Source organism: Sceloporus undulatus, chromosome 5, assembly GCF_019175285.1.
Source record: "Sceloporus undulatus isolate JIND9_A2432 ecotype Alabama chromosome 5, SceUnd_v1.1, whole genome shotgun sequence".
In the NCBI taxonomy this organism is placed as follows: Eukaryota; Metazoa; Chordata; class Lepidosauria; order Squamata; family Phrynosomatidae; genus Sceloporus; species Sceloporus undulatus.
In genome coordinates, this window is record NC_056526.1 from 96,406,228 (window position 1) to 96,420,023 (window position 13,796).

Consider the following 13,796-nt stretch of genomic DNA (forward strand, 5'->3'; position numbering starts at 1 on the left):
ACCAGTCTATCTCACTCCATGTTCAAATGGAACAGTATTTGCCATTTTGTTTCCCATACATCCATTTTGGGAAGACCTTTCAGGGCCTCTTTTGGTTTTGACCACTTTAAATAATTTTGTGAAAGCTGAAAATGTGGATAATTCATTGTTTACCATAGCCTTTAAAGAATTGGGAAAGATCTTAAAAAACCACCACCCCAATATGAGGGGGTTCACTGTTTAACCCTTGTCCATTGTAAGACTATTTATACTTATTCAATACTTTATTAGTAGTAGTATTAACCTTTATTTATAAAGCGCTGTAAATTTACACAGCGCTGTACATACAATCTTTTAGTTAGATGGTTCCCTGCCCGCAGGCTTACAGTCTAAAAAGACACAACACAAAAGGAGAGGGGAGAGGTGGTGGGGAAGGGGATCAGCTATTAACCAGCTATTAACCAGCTATTTAACCAGCTATTAACCTATAGACAGGAGTATAGTCATGTGACCTGGGGGCCATGTTTACCTCTCACACTTAACCCTATCCCACCACTGATTTTCAGCCATTTTCATATAGATAGCTGCTGGATGTAAGAAGAAGCTTCGTATTCCTTCCCAGAAAAGGAGATTTACTGGTTTGTACTCATGTGTTTGAATTTGATGCTTAAGCCAGCATTACCATATATACTCGACTATAAGTCGACCTCATGTATAAGTCAAGGGCAAGTTTGGGGGCCAAAATTATGGATTTTGCTATGACCCGTGGATAAATTGAGGGTAAAATTTAGGGGCATATAGCAAAAGATCTAAAGGATGAAGCAAAACAATAACAATGAAACTTATAAAATCCCATCAGACATAACTCTTTGTGCTTATTCTTAAGACTGGATGGATGAGAGAATAGAGGGGGTCAGTGCTTCCCATATTATACTCTTGCTTTACACCAGGAGGTGGTTCTTTCTTTTAAATAAGAGTTAAGATACAGTACTTATATTGACCCATGGATAAGTCAAGTCAGTTTTTTGGGGTCAATTTTTTTGACCAAAATTTCTAGACTTATACATGAATATATACAGTATGTGTAGCCCTTGGAGATGAATGGATTGTGGACCCCTGCCATAATAGGATCTCTTCTCAGATCCTATGATATAGTTGAGTGTCAAAAGTTTTTTGAAAAGCCAAATACACAGTTTCTGTTGGGTCATTCTAACTCACATGTTTTTTGAGAGGCCTGGAGGATGCTAAATGGGATAAGACCTTCAGCAATATCATGTATTTTTTACTTTCACTTCAATTTTGTTTTTTGATTTAAGCCGTCTGTCAATTTTTGCCTCTCTCATTCAGTTACCACAAGCCCTTGGAAGAAAACAACATTTCATTATAGGTGTAATCATGCTTTACAGAATATGATACAATGCCCCTTATTTCATTTGGCCAGCACTCAGTGTCTCATCCGATAACATTAGTTTGAAGTAGGCATTCTATATCATTTGCACTAATAATGCAAATCTTTATATATATCTTTTGCCCCTATAAACCGTATAGACTGGAGCACAGAATTGTCATTGCGCCCCAAAGCTGTGCACAAAGTAGGCTAGGAATGTGAATGAAAAGTTCCTGCAAAGAACATCATTTTTGACTCTGGTTCTCCTGTCAGCCATATATGGGAATCTTCTACCTAACAAACTAGCAATAAAATCTCCACATTTAAATGGACACTTCTGCAGCAGCCAAAGGACAATGCTTGTATAATTTAGGTGAGAGCTCTTATTTATTACTGTGAAATTATGGTGCACTTTAAAGTACTCCTTATGTGCACAGAGCAGAGGAGATTCTTAAGCTATTAACATTTGATCTCCTGCTATCATTAATCAGGTGCAGAATGTAATCTAAATAACGTGTTTGCACAGTGTTGTCTAAGGGATAGATTTGCAGCCTGTCTTTTAACTTAAACTGGACTTCACTTAAAGGCTACTATTTTACTTTTGACAACATGCAATGTTGCTGAGTGTTGCTCTGATTATTTTAATTTTTACAATGTGATGTTTTAAGAGGTTAAAAAATAAAAACCCTGCAAATATTTTCTCAGTTTAATCATTTCCCCAGTTTAGTCATTTTTGGAATTGAGATATTGCAGGTTAGGAATGGGCTTCCTGGAGTTCAAACATTGAATAAACAAGAGATAGAGAGAGAGGAGAATGAGGGGTGGAGAGAGGGAGAAGCGAAAGCAGAGGAACAGACTGAGAAGAACTTGTTTAATGTAAAATCTGTCATCTTTGTTCTGAGGCTATTATCACTGTTTGAAAAACAGTGTTGGTGGGGGGCTGTGCTTCTGTATATTTTTAGGCGAATAAGCATCAAGCCTCTGGTTTAATTCTTTGTGAAGAGACAGACTAATGAATGGAACACTATTCATGAAGGTTGCCTGTGTTTTACTGAAAAGCAAACTGTGCCCCCCACCATGTACATATGCAAGCTTTCTTTCTTTCTTTCTTTCTTTCTTTCTTTCTTTCTTTTTGCATATCCTGTCTTTCCTCCAATAGGCCCAAGGAGGCACACATGACTCTCTGCTTTTGCACTTTGTCTCCACAACAGTTCTCTCTCAGGTCTCTTTCACACTATTTAGTTCCAGTACTATGATCCCCCTTTAACTGACACAGCTGCATCCTGTGGAATCCTGGGGTTTGTAGTTTGGTGGGACACTTGGGGACTTCTCTGGCAGAACATTCTCATATTGCATGCAGCATCAAATCCCAGGATTTGTCTGAGAGAGCTATGGCAGTTAAACTGATATTGAAGTGCTGTGACTGTTGTGAGAAAGAGGCCTCAGGTAGATGACTGAATGGCATGAGTTAATCATGGCACAGTGGGGACTAGAACCCATTCTAGAAACATTGCTAGATTGATTGTCTTCTTATACACACCAATGGCACATTTCTGATATGGAAGGGAACTGATGCAATGGGAATGGTTGGATGCAATATTTGAATGCAGACGGAATGGAAGAGATCCCCCTTTGGAATTACTCAGTTCCTCTTGGAAATTCAGTGTCAGCCTAACTTTGCACTAAAGACATGCATATCCGAGACAACAAATGCTTCCCGAGAGGCACTTGCACTGCCTGAGAAGATGAGTAGAAGCTTACTTTATGCAGTGCTGTACATAGATTTATATAATCATGATTTGTGGTGGGTCAGCAACTTTGAGAGAGCCTATTGTGGAAACAAAATAATGGTAGGCATCTTCATCGATTATCATCAGAAGAGTCAGTTTTTATTTTGATCTTATGGATATTGAGGAGTGCTATTCCAAACAAGTCAGAAACATAAAGGCCCTCAGTATGAACATTCTGAGTGTGATACTATTAATTGTCATGGGAATAGTCAAGACAAGACAACATGGTGCTAGTGGCTGATGTGAATGATTGTTACAATTTCTACAGCCTTATGCTCTTGGATTTTAAGCAGCCTACTTGGTTTAAGATGTCCCTTCATCTTGCAAAAATCTGTACTCATCCTTCTTGCACCTACAAATAGACTCCACAATCTAAGCAGGAACTAGCATGTCCCAACCTACTTCAGATCTTATATGCAGGTGTGACTAGTAGGGCATTCCCTGTAGGAACCTCCAGTAGAGTGTTCTGCTGACTCTGCTGCCAAGAACTGTCTGGTTGCTTGCTTGAATGGAATTTATATTAGTAGCTACTCCCTGGGCATTCAGTGATGCAGTTTCACTGATTAATGCCTTTCCTTGAGCTTTGCAAATATCAAATTTGGCTCAGTCCAGGGGCTCTGCTAAAGTGATTCATCATGAGTTCCAGACAGCAGGAGATCCTGCAACTTGTCCTGCAGGAAATGCCCAAACTGTAATGTTGAGAGAGTGTCCAGTTCTGTAATGTAAACAGCAATGTCCTCACCAGTCTGCTACTCTTGTGAAATTTAAATTGCCGAACAGGATTGATGGTGTTGCTGAGAAGTGTGCCTTAAGTGTGAGTAAGCCATGGCTATAGCATGTTGTCTCAGCACTATGGGCACTTACTTTGTTGTTTTGCTGTTCCATGCTTGCCTCAAGGTACACAAAAGTTTCTCCTCTCATGGGTCTTGTTGATGGAGCCCATCACTGATAACGTTGGCTCTAATCCAGCTGCTAGTTTCAGTTAGAATCTATCTACTGAACAGATAGCTGAATGGTTGGTAAGTCCCAAGTAAAACCCCATTGCTTAGTAAATCCTGCTGCTTCAGATCAGAATGGTTTTTTTTCCTAGTTGGGACTAGTAATGGTTTTAAGACTATAACCTTAAAAAAAAATAAACCAACATACCAGAAGGAAGAAACTGACAAGGGCACTAGTTGGGCCATTGGATGGCAAGGTGGTAGGATAATAAAAAAACAGAAATGCTGGAAAAAAAATTTTTGGAAGCTGTGTCCATTTTTTAAACTAGCACTTGTGTATTTACATTTCTTGCTCTATGAAGAATCCCATAATTACCTCAAAAATGGTGTGTTGGTTGTGTTGGTTAACTGAAGAGACAATGATCAAATAGGACTTCCAAGCACAGGACAAACGCAACTTTTTTGGATCCAAAGGATCCAAAATGCATTTTGAACCATTTTGTCCCATTGCAGACTTAAAGAAAAAAAAACCTTTGCTCCCTATTCTTTTTTTAAAACAAATCTATATTTTAAAGATACTTCCATATGTCTTCAGCATCAATGTTGGAAGATTCTGCAGAATGAATGCTTTTGTATCACAAAGTGAAGTAAGGAGTTTGGAACATAATTCTCTTCATTGCCTGCTTTATGAAGAAGGAAGAAGGAGAATGATTCACTAACTCAGAATTAAATTAAAGCTGTTGAAAAATCTTAACATTAAAATGGTTGGGAGGTAGTTTTTTTTTTCTTTTGGATATCCATATATAGATATCCGTTTTATTTCTGTATGTAAATCTTTACTCCAAAATGATAAATGTGATGACTTTTAGTACTTCAGTAAATATTTGCAGGTTTGATTTTGCAATAGAGGGATTCTACAGTGTGACAAGGACAGCTTAGAAAACTTGAATACAAGGACAGTAACTCTTTTCTGGGATGGAACTAGTCCAAGCTGCAGGTGAGTATGTGTTTGAAAGGTCCGTTCATCACAATCATCGCACACAGAAAAAGAGCATGTCAGGAAGAACACATTGGCTGAATATTCTCAGTATGCTGTTATTCTCTGTTGGAGAGCTTTTTGGATTATTAAACATTCCAGTTTACAGCTTTCTGACTTTTATCCTGAAGATGGCACAGACCAGAAAAAGTTTTACCATATGAGCCTGCTGAGTTTATAAACTGGCACCGTCAGTCATTAAAATTATACAGTATAACACATCCACAAAATTTCTGTGTATTCACGGTTGTCTGCTATTTATTTTACACCCTTTTCCTTTGAAGAATGCAAAACCAATCCTTTCCTTGTGTCTCTCGGCACTTCTACCATACTGTTAGAAATTCTTTGGTTGAAAATAACAACCTCTGGCCATAGATTTCACTTCTTGATATGTCTTTAATGACTATTGCCATGAAAAAGTAGTTAAATGTGCTGTTTGCCCAAGGCTTGGCGTCTCAGTTGCATATTATTAAAACAAAAAACAACAGTGTCAAGATTCTGAGAAATCAGAGAATAGAAAGGAACAGGGGAATCATGGGCAAGAAAAATAATCTATGTGATGCAGAAGTGTGAGTTCTACAAAAACGGTACATGAGGCACTGCTTTTAATAGTCCATTGAATCATTCCTTCTATTGGGGATTTGGGACCTGGACCACAGGCCTCTGCAATCATCCACCAATCTTACCCATCTCAATGTGCTGAACAAAGGAAATTCCTGGTGAATGTTGCCCTTAGTTCTTATTAGATTACCAAAGGACACTTCTTCTTCTTCTTCTTCTTCTTCTTCTTCTTCTTCTTCTTCTTCTTATTCTTATTATTATTATTATTATTATTATTATTATTACATAGTCATTTATGCACATACGTTCTTACATTTGATCATTCTGTTTTACATAACAGAGAATGCTGGCATGGAAGAGAGTGGGGTATATTTACTGTTGGTGGAGAGGAAGCAATTTGCATATTAATCTGTGCATTGTACTGTTGCTGAACAGATTAACATATAAATCACTTCCTCTCCACCAACAGTATATACTGCATATAATCATGTATAAGTCCAGAAATTTTAGTCCAAAAATTGACCCCAATGGGTCAGTGTAAATACTATACTTTAACTCTTATTTAAAAGGGAACCATCCCCTAGTGAAAGGCAAGAGTGCAATATGTCTTGAAAGCACTGACCTCCCTCTACTCTCTCTTCCATCCAGCCCTTTAGTGGGGGAGAAAACGATACGCCTGCCATAATATTGTAGATTCTTTGCATTATTTTCCATTTGATCCTTTGTTGTATGTCCTAAGTTTTATCCTCGACTTATACAAGAGTCATATCTTCCATAATTTGCCCCCCCCCCCAAACTGCCCTCGATTATACATGAAGTCGACTTATGTTGAGTTGTTATGGGTATACCCCACTCTCTTCCATGCCGGATTCTTTGAAATGCCAGCCAGCTGCTGGCGAAATGTCAGGAAAAACTCTTCTAGAACACAGCCTCATAGCCCGAACCTCCCCCCCCAAAACAACACAACAACAGCAACAACTATGTGCTGGCTGTGAAAGCCTTTGACTTCACTTGATCCTGTTATTTTTTCTGGTTTGTGCAACATTATTCTCCTATATTATCTATTCTACTTGTTCATTATTATATAGCTTCATTTAGATTATTACAGGCCTGTTACAGATGGGCGTAAAGTACGTCCCCAGGACGTACTAGGGTTAGGAAAGAGCGTCCATTCCGGACGCCCTAACCCTAGTACGTCCTGGGGACGTCAAAATGGCGGCACCCATTCTACATGGGCGCGCCATGGGCACGTCACACCGTGCCGCCTCCAAATGGGTGGCATGGAAGTGACATCCCGGCACCTTCAGACACTGCGCCACCAACACAAAGCAGAAAGGGACCAAGTGGACCCTTTCTCAGCGTCCCTGCCGCCGTCGGGTGTCCTTGGGGCATGAAGCCCAAGGACACCCCTTTCCAGGCTGCGGGAAGCGGCCTTTTGCCGTTCCCCACGGCCTGGAAAGCAGGATCAGGGCCTCAGAGGCTGCCACTGTGGCAGCGAGGCCCTGAACCGGCGGGGAAAGGGCTGGATACAGGCCGCCCCAAATGGGCGGTTTGTAACGCGCCTTAATTTCTTGAGATTTCAAGTCGCTTATTAATATATTTCTATATCCTGTCTATGACTGTTCTATTCTGTTTCAAACCCCATTTATTCTTACAATATCACTTAGTAATTCCCATTCTTTCCCCACTATTCCCATGATTTTCCGTTCAACCATTGTGTTAATTTGTCCATTTCAATCACATCTATAAGGTTATTAACCATTCATCTATGCTTGGGTATCTTTTTCCCTTCCATTTTTTTTTGCCAAGTTATTCTAGCTACTGAAATCATACAAAGTATTTGTTGCCATTTTTGGTTTCATGATTGCTATTTTATCTGTCTGTTTGTAGGTAAGTCTCAGGTGTCATATGATAGTTTATTTTCAAAATTTACGTGTTAAAATGAACATTTCTGCAGATCTTTTTGGTTGTGGGCATTCCCCAATGTGGAACAAGAATTGTTGCTTTTTCACATTTCCAACATTATTCTGTCCTTTGTATGTATGTTACAATTTTTATTGGAGTTAAGGCCAGAAAAATGCCATTTTAAATATTCTCAAATATTCAACTTTGCTAATTGAATTTTTTTTCCTGGCTGATGCCGCTGAAGGTAGATATCTAGCTTATTTCAAGGCCATTTAATTTTTCATCTTTGATGGCCTCTTGTTTATCTCCTTCATTATATTTTGTACATAGATGTCTTTCTTTCTTTCCTTCCAATATTTCATCCAATTTTGTTTGATGCAATCCTTCCATCTTGATCTATTAAACTTTTTCAGTTGTTATACAAAACCCATGACTGATGTCTTGTAACTCTATTTCATTACTAGTTTATTTACATAGTATTTGTTTGTTTTTTAATGATATCTTTATATCTTACCCAGTTATTTGCTTTATTATCCTTCCAAAGAAAGCTTCTTGGGATGAAACTCAGCCTGTATTTCTCTGAAAAAAAAAAAAAGACCTTTAATCTCTCTCACGTGTGATTATGTATGAAATGGTGTTTAAATTCCTTGTAATTTTTGCTTTCCCTACCATAGGTATGTGTGCTCAATATCATGATTAAAACCTTCAAAAGTCAAAAGTTTCTTGTTTTTAGATACTCAATCCATGACACTAGTTAGAAACAGGGTAGGCAACTGCGCGCCGCGGCCGGATGCGCCCGGCGAGGTTGGGACAGGCCCCGCCCCGTCTTGCCGCCGATTGCCGCGGGGCCTTTGGGGGCAATGTATATAGACTCAGAAACATGCATTTATTAACATTTTTAAAAAATCAGCAAATTTTTCGTGTGTTCCTCCATTTTTTAAAAAAAGTGTCTTCCATTTGAAAATTTTGTCCTGACATTTATCCTGGGTTTATTTATATATTATTTTTTTTTAAATTATTTAATTTTTATTTTTTGGCTTCGGCCCCCCCCAGTTGTGAGGACAGCAACCTGGCCCCCGGCTCAAAAAGATTGCCTACCCGAGTTAGATGTTAGCTTGATATAGGTTCCCAAACTGGGAGGCTGTATCCTCCTTTGATTTTTGTGTCTGTGTGTCTTCTACCTTACTCCAGATTTTTTTCTTCCTAATGATTTTTTAAAAAAATCTGAATTCCAACTTATAAAAGGCTTTTTGGTAACTTTAGAGTAAGTTGTGAATAGAAATTGAGCTTTGGATATACTGACATTTTTATTGCAGCTATCTTCCTAAAAAGAGTTTTATCTTTGTCCACCTCACCATGTCCTTTTAAATGTTTTCCAAGCTTATTATAGTTGGTTTTGGCCCAGCTTTCTAATCTTTTACGATCATTTTGAATTCTGATCCTGTTCACTGCAGTATTAGCCTAATTTAATTTAATTTAATTGATTTAATCTTAATTTGGTGTTATCTGCAAATTTCATTTTCATTTTTTGAAAAATAATTTTTATTGGTTTCAAACAATAAACAGTATAATACAAATACATTCCAGAGGAATAAATTTACACAAAAAAAGACAGTAATTTGTTCTGTAAATCTCTCTTACTTCGTTAGTACAATTATACAATTGGACTAAAAAATAAAAAAAATAAAAGTAAAAATAGAATAAAAATGACTTCCTGTCTATTGGGGATGACATTACAAAGTCCTCCTGAAAAAGTGTACGACCATACACAAAAATAGAATATTGTGGATTTACCTCGCACAAGGAAATAGGGTCGTTAAATTAATAAATGAATAATTTACTGGTCTTTACAACTTATCTATGAAAAGCCAAGATATCACTGAATCGAGTCTCTATGACCTAGAGAGGAATGATATAAAATAAATGAAATAGGAGGAAAATAAAGGAAAAGATTAGGATGAATCAATATCATTACCCAGATTAACCTGATTATAACTCCTTAAATATAATGTTATAAGTTTATTGCATGGTATATCTTCATATGTCCAAATAGGTCCTATTACCTTCCATTATCATTCCATACTTGACCACCTTCTCCCATTCTTTTGTCTCCTATTTCTATTTTAATTTTTCCATTACAAGATATCTTATCTAACTCTCTAAACTCCTCAATCTTCTGCATCCAAATGTCCCATGACGGGACTTTCCCATCTTCCCCTTTTACCAATTTCAATCCTAGCTGCAGTCGCCATAGTGAAAGTACTCGCAAATTTCATAGCATGTCCTCTATTCAATCAACCAGTCACTGAAAAGATGCTGAATAGCACTGGACCCAGGACAGAATCCTGTGGCGATCCGCTAGTCATTTCTCAGGATGAAGAGCAACCATTGGTGAGCACGCTTTCGCTTCAGTTGATCAAATCCACCCAACAGTAGTGTGTTCAGCCCAGATTTACTAGCTTATTTGCTATATGGCTTTCCAGATGTCACTGACTAGGACTCCCACCATTCATCTCCATTTGTAGTGTTACTGGGAGTTGTAGGCCAACAACAACTGGAGGACCACATGATTCCCATCCTACATCTACTGGGTTAGGATGCCTTGGTCACTGCTATCTTCCAAGAAACCTTCTTTTAAATGACCTATCCATATTCAAGTGCTCTATAACCCATTTCAAGTGTTCTATATATGGCTGGCAGCCTTGTTCCTCTGTGGGACTGGAATACAGATGTTATTGACCTGGTATATATTGGCTCATTGGTCTACTGCAATGCATTCTACTTGGGGCTGCCTTTGGAAAATGTTTGGAAACTTCAGTGTGTGCAAAACGCCGCCGCCAGAATACTGACTGGGGTCAGTTACAGGGACCACATAACTCCCTGCTGAAACATCTTCACTGGCTACCGATTCGTTTCCAGGCACAATTCAAAGTGCTGGTTATGACTTATAAAGCCCTACACATCTAGGTGCCAGATGTTTGAGGACCATATCTCCCCATACAATCTGCTAGAGCCCTAAGATCTTCTGGGCACGTCTCTACCACCACACAGGCTCGCCTGGTTAGGACATGGGAGAGAGCCTTCTTGGTGGCTGCTCCTGCCCTCTGAGTGCCCTTCCACGAGAAGCAAGGCAGGCTTCCTCCTTGCTTGCCCTTCAGCAGCAAGTAAAAAGGCTCTGTTCAGGCAGAATTTATGAGCTTTATTGCACCGGGTTTCGGCCCGGCCCGGCCGGAAACGGAAACGAGTGGGGACGGATTTTCAGCACACACCCGTCCCTCACTCGTTCCGTTCCCCTCTCTTCCCTTCTCATTCCGTTCAGAGGAACACTTTTTGAGGAACTGTTCGAACAGTTCTCAAATATTTCCCCCTCTGGAACGGATTAAGAACAGAAGAGAGAGGGAATGGAACGAGTGAGGGACGGGTGCGTGCTGTAAATCCGTCCCCACTCGTCGCACTCGTCCCTGCTCCTTCCGTTGCGTGCTAGAACAGAACGGAAGGATCAGAGCGATAATCTTCAATGTCTAGACATGGATGGGTATTGTGGTTTTAGTGTTTATAATTTTATATTGTTTAGCTGATTTTTAATTGTTTATGGTACTATGTCTTTAGAATTGTTATTGTGGCCACTCGGGTCGCTTTGGGGAGAAGGCAGGATAGAAATTAATAAAATAAAATAAAATAAATAAATTTAAAGTTAATCATTTCCCCCCTTAACTCTATACAGAAAGTGTATTCTGTTGAAATATTTCCCTTGGTTCTCCTTCCATTTCACGTTTCTGTCATAAAACCATTAGTACTTTGCAAACCCTCCTCATTATCATGCAGCTCATGATGCCCCCTGTCTTCTAAAAAACTGTCCCTAGAGTCCTCCAAATCTATGACTGGCTCTTTCACAACAGCTTAGTCGCTGTAAAGTACTGCATGAACAATTTTAAATTCAGGCTGGCTTCACTGACCGCTGTCTGAGGAGAACTGGTCCTGAGAGAATTATCTCTTCAAATAGACCCCATAGATGACTTCTGTTTATTTGTAGACTAAGGAACAGAGGAACTCAGTGAGCCACTGGAGCGAGCCGCTGTGAAACACAGGCTGTGCCAAACTAACCTGATCATTAGAAAACAGACTGGAGAGGAGAGGCCAGTGTGAAAATATAAGGGGAATCTTGTCGACCCTTCCTTTGACATTCTGAGTGACCATCCTGACCATCTGGTGTTCCGCAATTGGGAGGGAGATTGGGTCAATCATTGCCAAAGCATGTGTGGCAGGTAACTGCTGAATAGAAACCCATCAGAGATAGGCTGCTCACTGTGTTCTGCACACTCCTGTGTCCTGACTTCTCTTTTTTCAGTTGTTTCAGTAGAGGTGAATAATTCTACTTGTAGCTCTTGAGCATGCACTATTAGATTATTAGTCACTGTTCATGCCGTAAAGGAGGAGTAGGCATAGATCCAACATGGGACAGATGAAATTTGGGCAAGGTCAGATCAAAATAGAAAAAGTAATAACTAGGAAGAAAAGACAAGCTGGGGGGACTGCAGCAAGTTGCTTTGGCCTGCATCTTTTGGAAAGGGCAATATTCCGCTTCTCCTTTCCCTCCTCCCCTCCTCTCCTCTCCTCTCCCCCCCCCCCCGCCACTGAGTTAACTGATACAACCTTTTGCACTTTGAGCTTAGTTCACAATTAAGGCCTGGTACACAATGCCAGGAAGCGGTGTCCTGGCAGCGATAGTAGAGCTTGGGGCATGCCGCAACCACATGCTCCGAGCCTCTGATGTGCGGGTGGCACCATTATTGAGTGGCACCATCCCTATGTGGGGCATATAGATGATGTGTGTGTGTCTGAGTGCCCACACATCTTTAGAGGAAGCGCATCATAGGCTGCATCGCAGCCCGTTACAATGCCACAAAAAAGAAGCCGCTTTAGGCGCTTCTTTTTTGTGCAGCGTTGCCCTGTGGTTTGGTTGCTGGGACAATGCTGTGCAGCAAAGAGGGGCGGCATTCACTGCCAGTGTGTCAAGGCCTTGTAAAGAAAGTAAAGATGAAAGAGGGAAATGGGGCGGGGAGAGAGAAAGAAACTGGGATATTTTAAAGCAGCTGAAAAATGGGTGGCAGAGATAATGGCTGTGAACTAGGAACTAGTCATAGGCCAGGGTAGGAAAAATGTTGCCTATAGGCTGAATGGAGCCTTAGAACTCAAAATGCATCCCTGACATATAGACAATGGAAGTCCCCAGACTTTATATATATATATAGATATATATATATATATAAATAAATAAATCTGGGTGATTTTTCCACTCAAAGCTCAAAACCACTGCAGCTGGTTTTTCCTCCTAGTCCCCCCCAACTGTCCCCTTGCCTTAGAAATGTGCCAGAACCAAAAAATGATTTTAAGAATTTCTTGAGATCATTTGAAGGACTGAATGTCCCATCTATATAAGCATATATAGAAGAGATTAAAAACCTTCTCTTCAAACAAGCCTTCCCCCAGACGCTCAATGCCCCTTCTCCCCCCTCCTTTGCACTTGTACTTCAGCTAGTCTTGTTGTTTTGTTATTTGTATTTTATTTGTCTGTTACTGTTTTTATCTTGTATTTTATTGTATGTTTTATCATTATGTAACCTGCCTTGATCTCCAAGGAAAGGCGGGATATAATAAATGATTTATTTATTTATTTATATATGCTTGTATTGCAAGTTATCGTCTTTGGTCTCTAGAAGTGGCTCCATTCATTCAAACGTGTGGGGAAGAATTCCACATAATTATCGTGCCTCCCTCCTCAGGACACACAGAGGGATGCCTGAATATCCTCTCCTTGCTCACTGTGATCTAGTGGTTGCTGTGTGTGTCATGCCTCTTCCATACCAACAACAGTCTCCACCTGCCTAGAAGCAATGCTGTGGCAACTGATAGTTGAGGTGAACGAACCCTGTGTATTGCCCCCGCCCCCAAAGTTCCTCTAGTTTGGGGGCCACATACACAATATGAGATTCTCTCACTCTGCCCCATGGGGGGGGGGGAGGGAATTTAGCTCAGATTTAAGGAACAGTATAAGAAATGGAAAAATGGGAAATCACCAAAGAGGAATTCAAACAAATAGCATGTGTGTAGGATAAGTCAGAAAAAAACTGAAGCACAGAATGAACTCCGTTGCTAGAGAGGTTAAGAACAACAAAAAGGGCTTTTTAGGATATACCCGC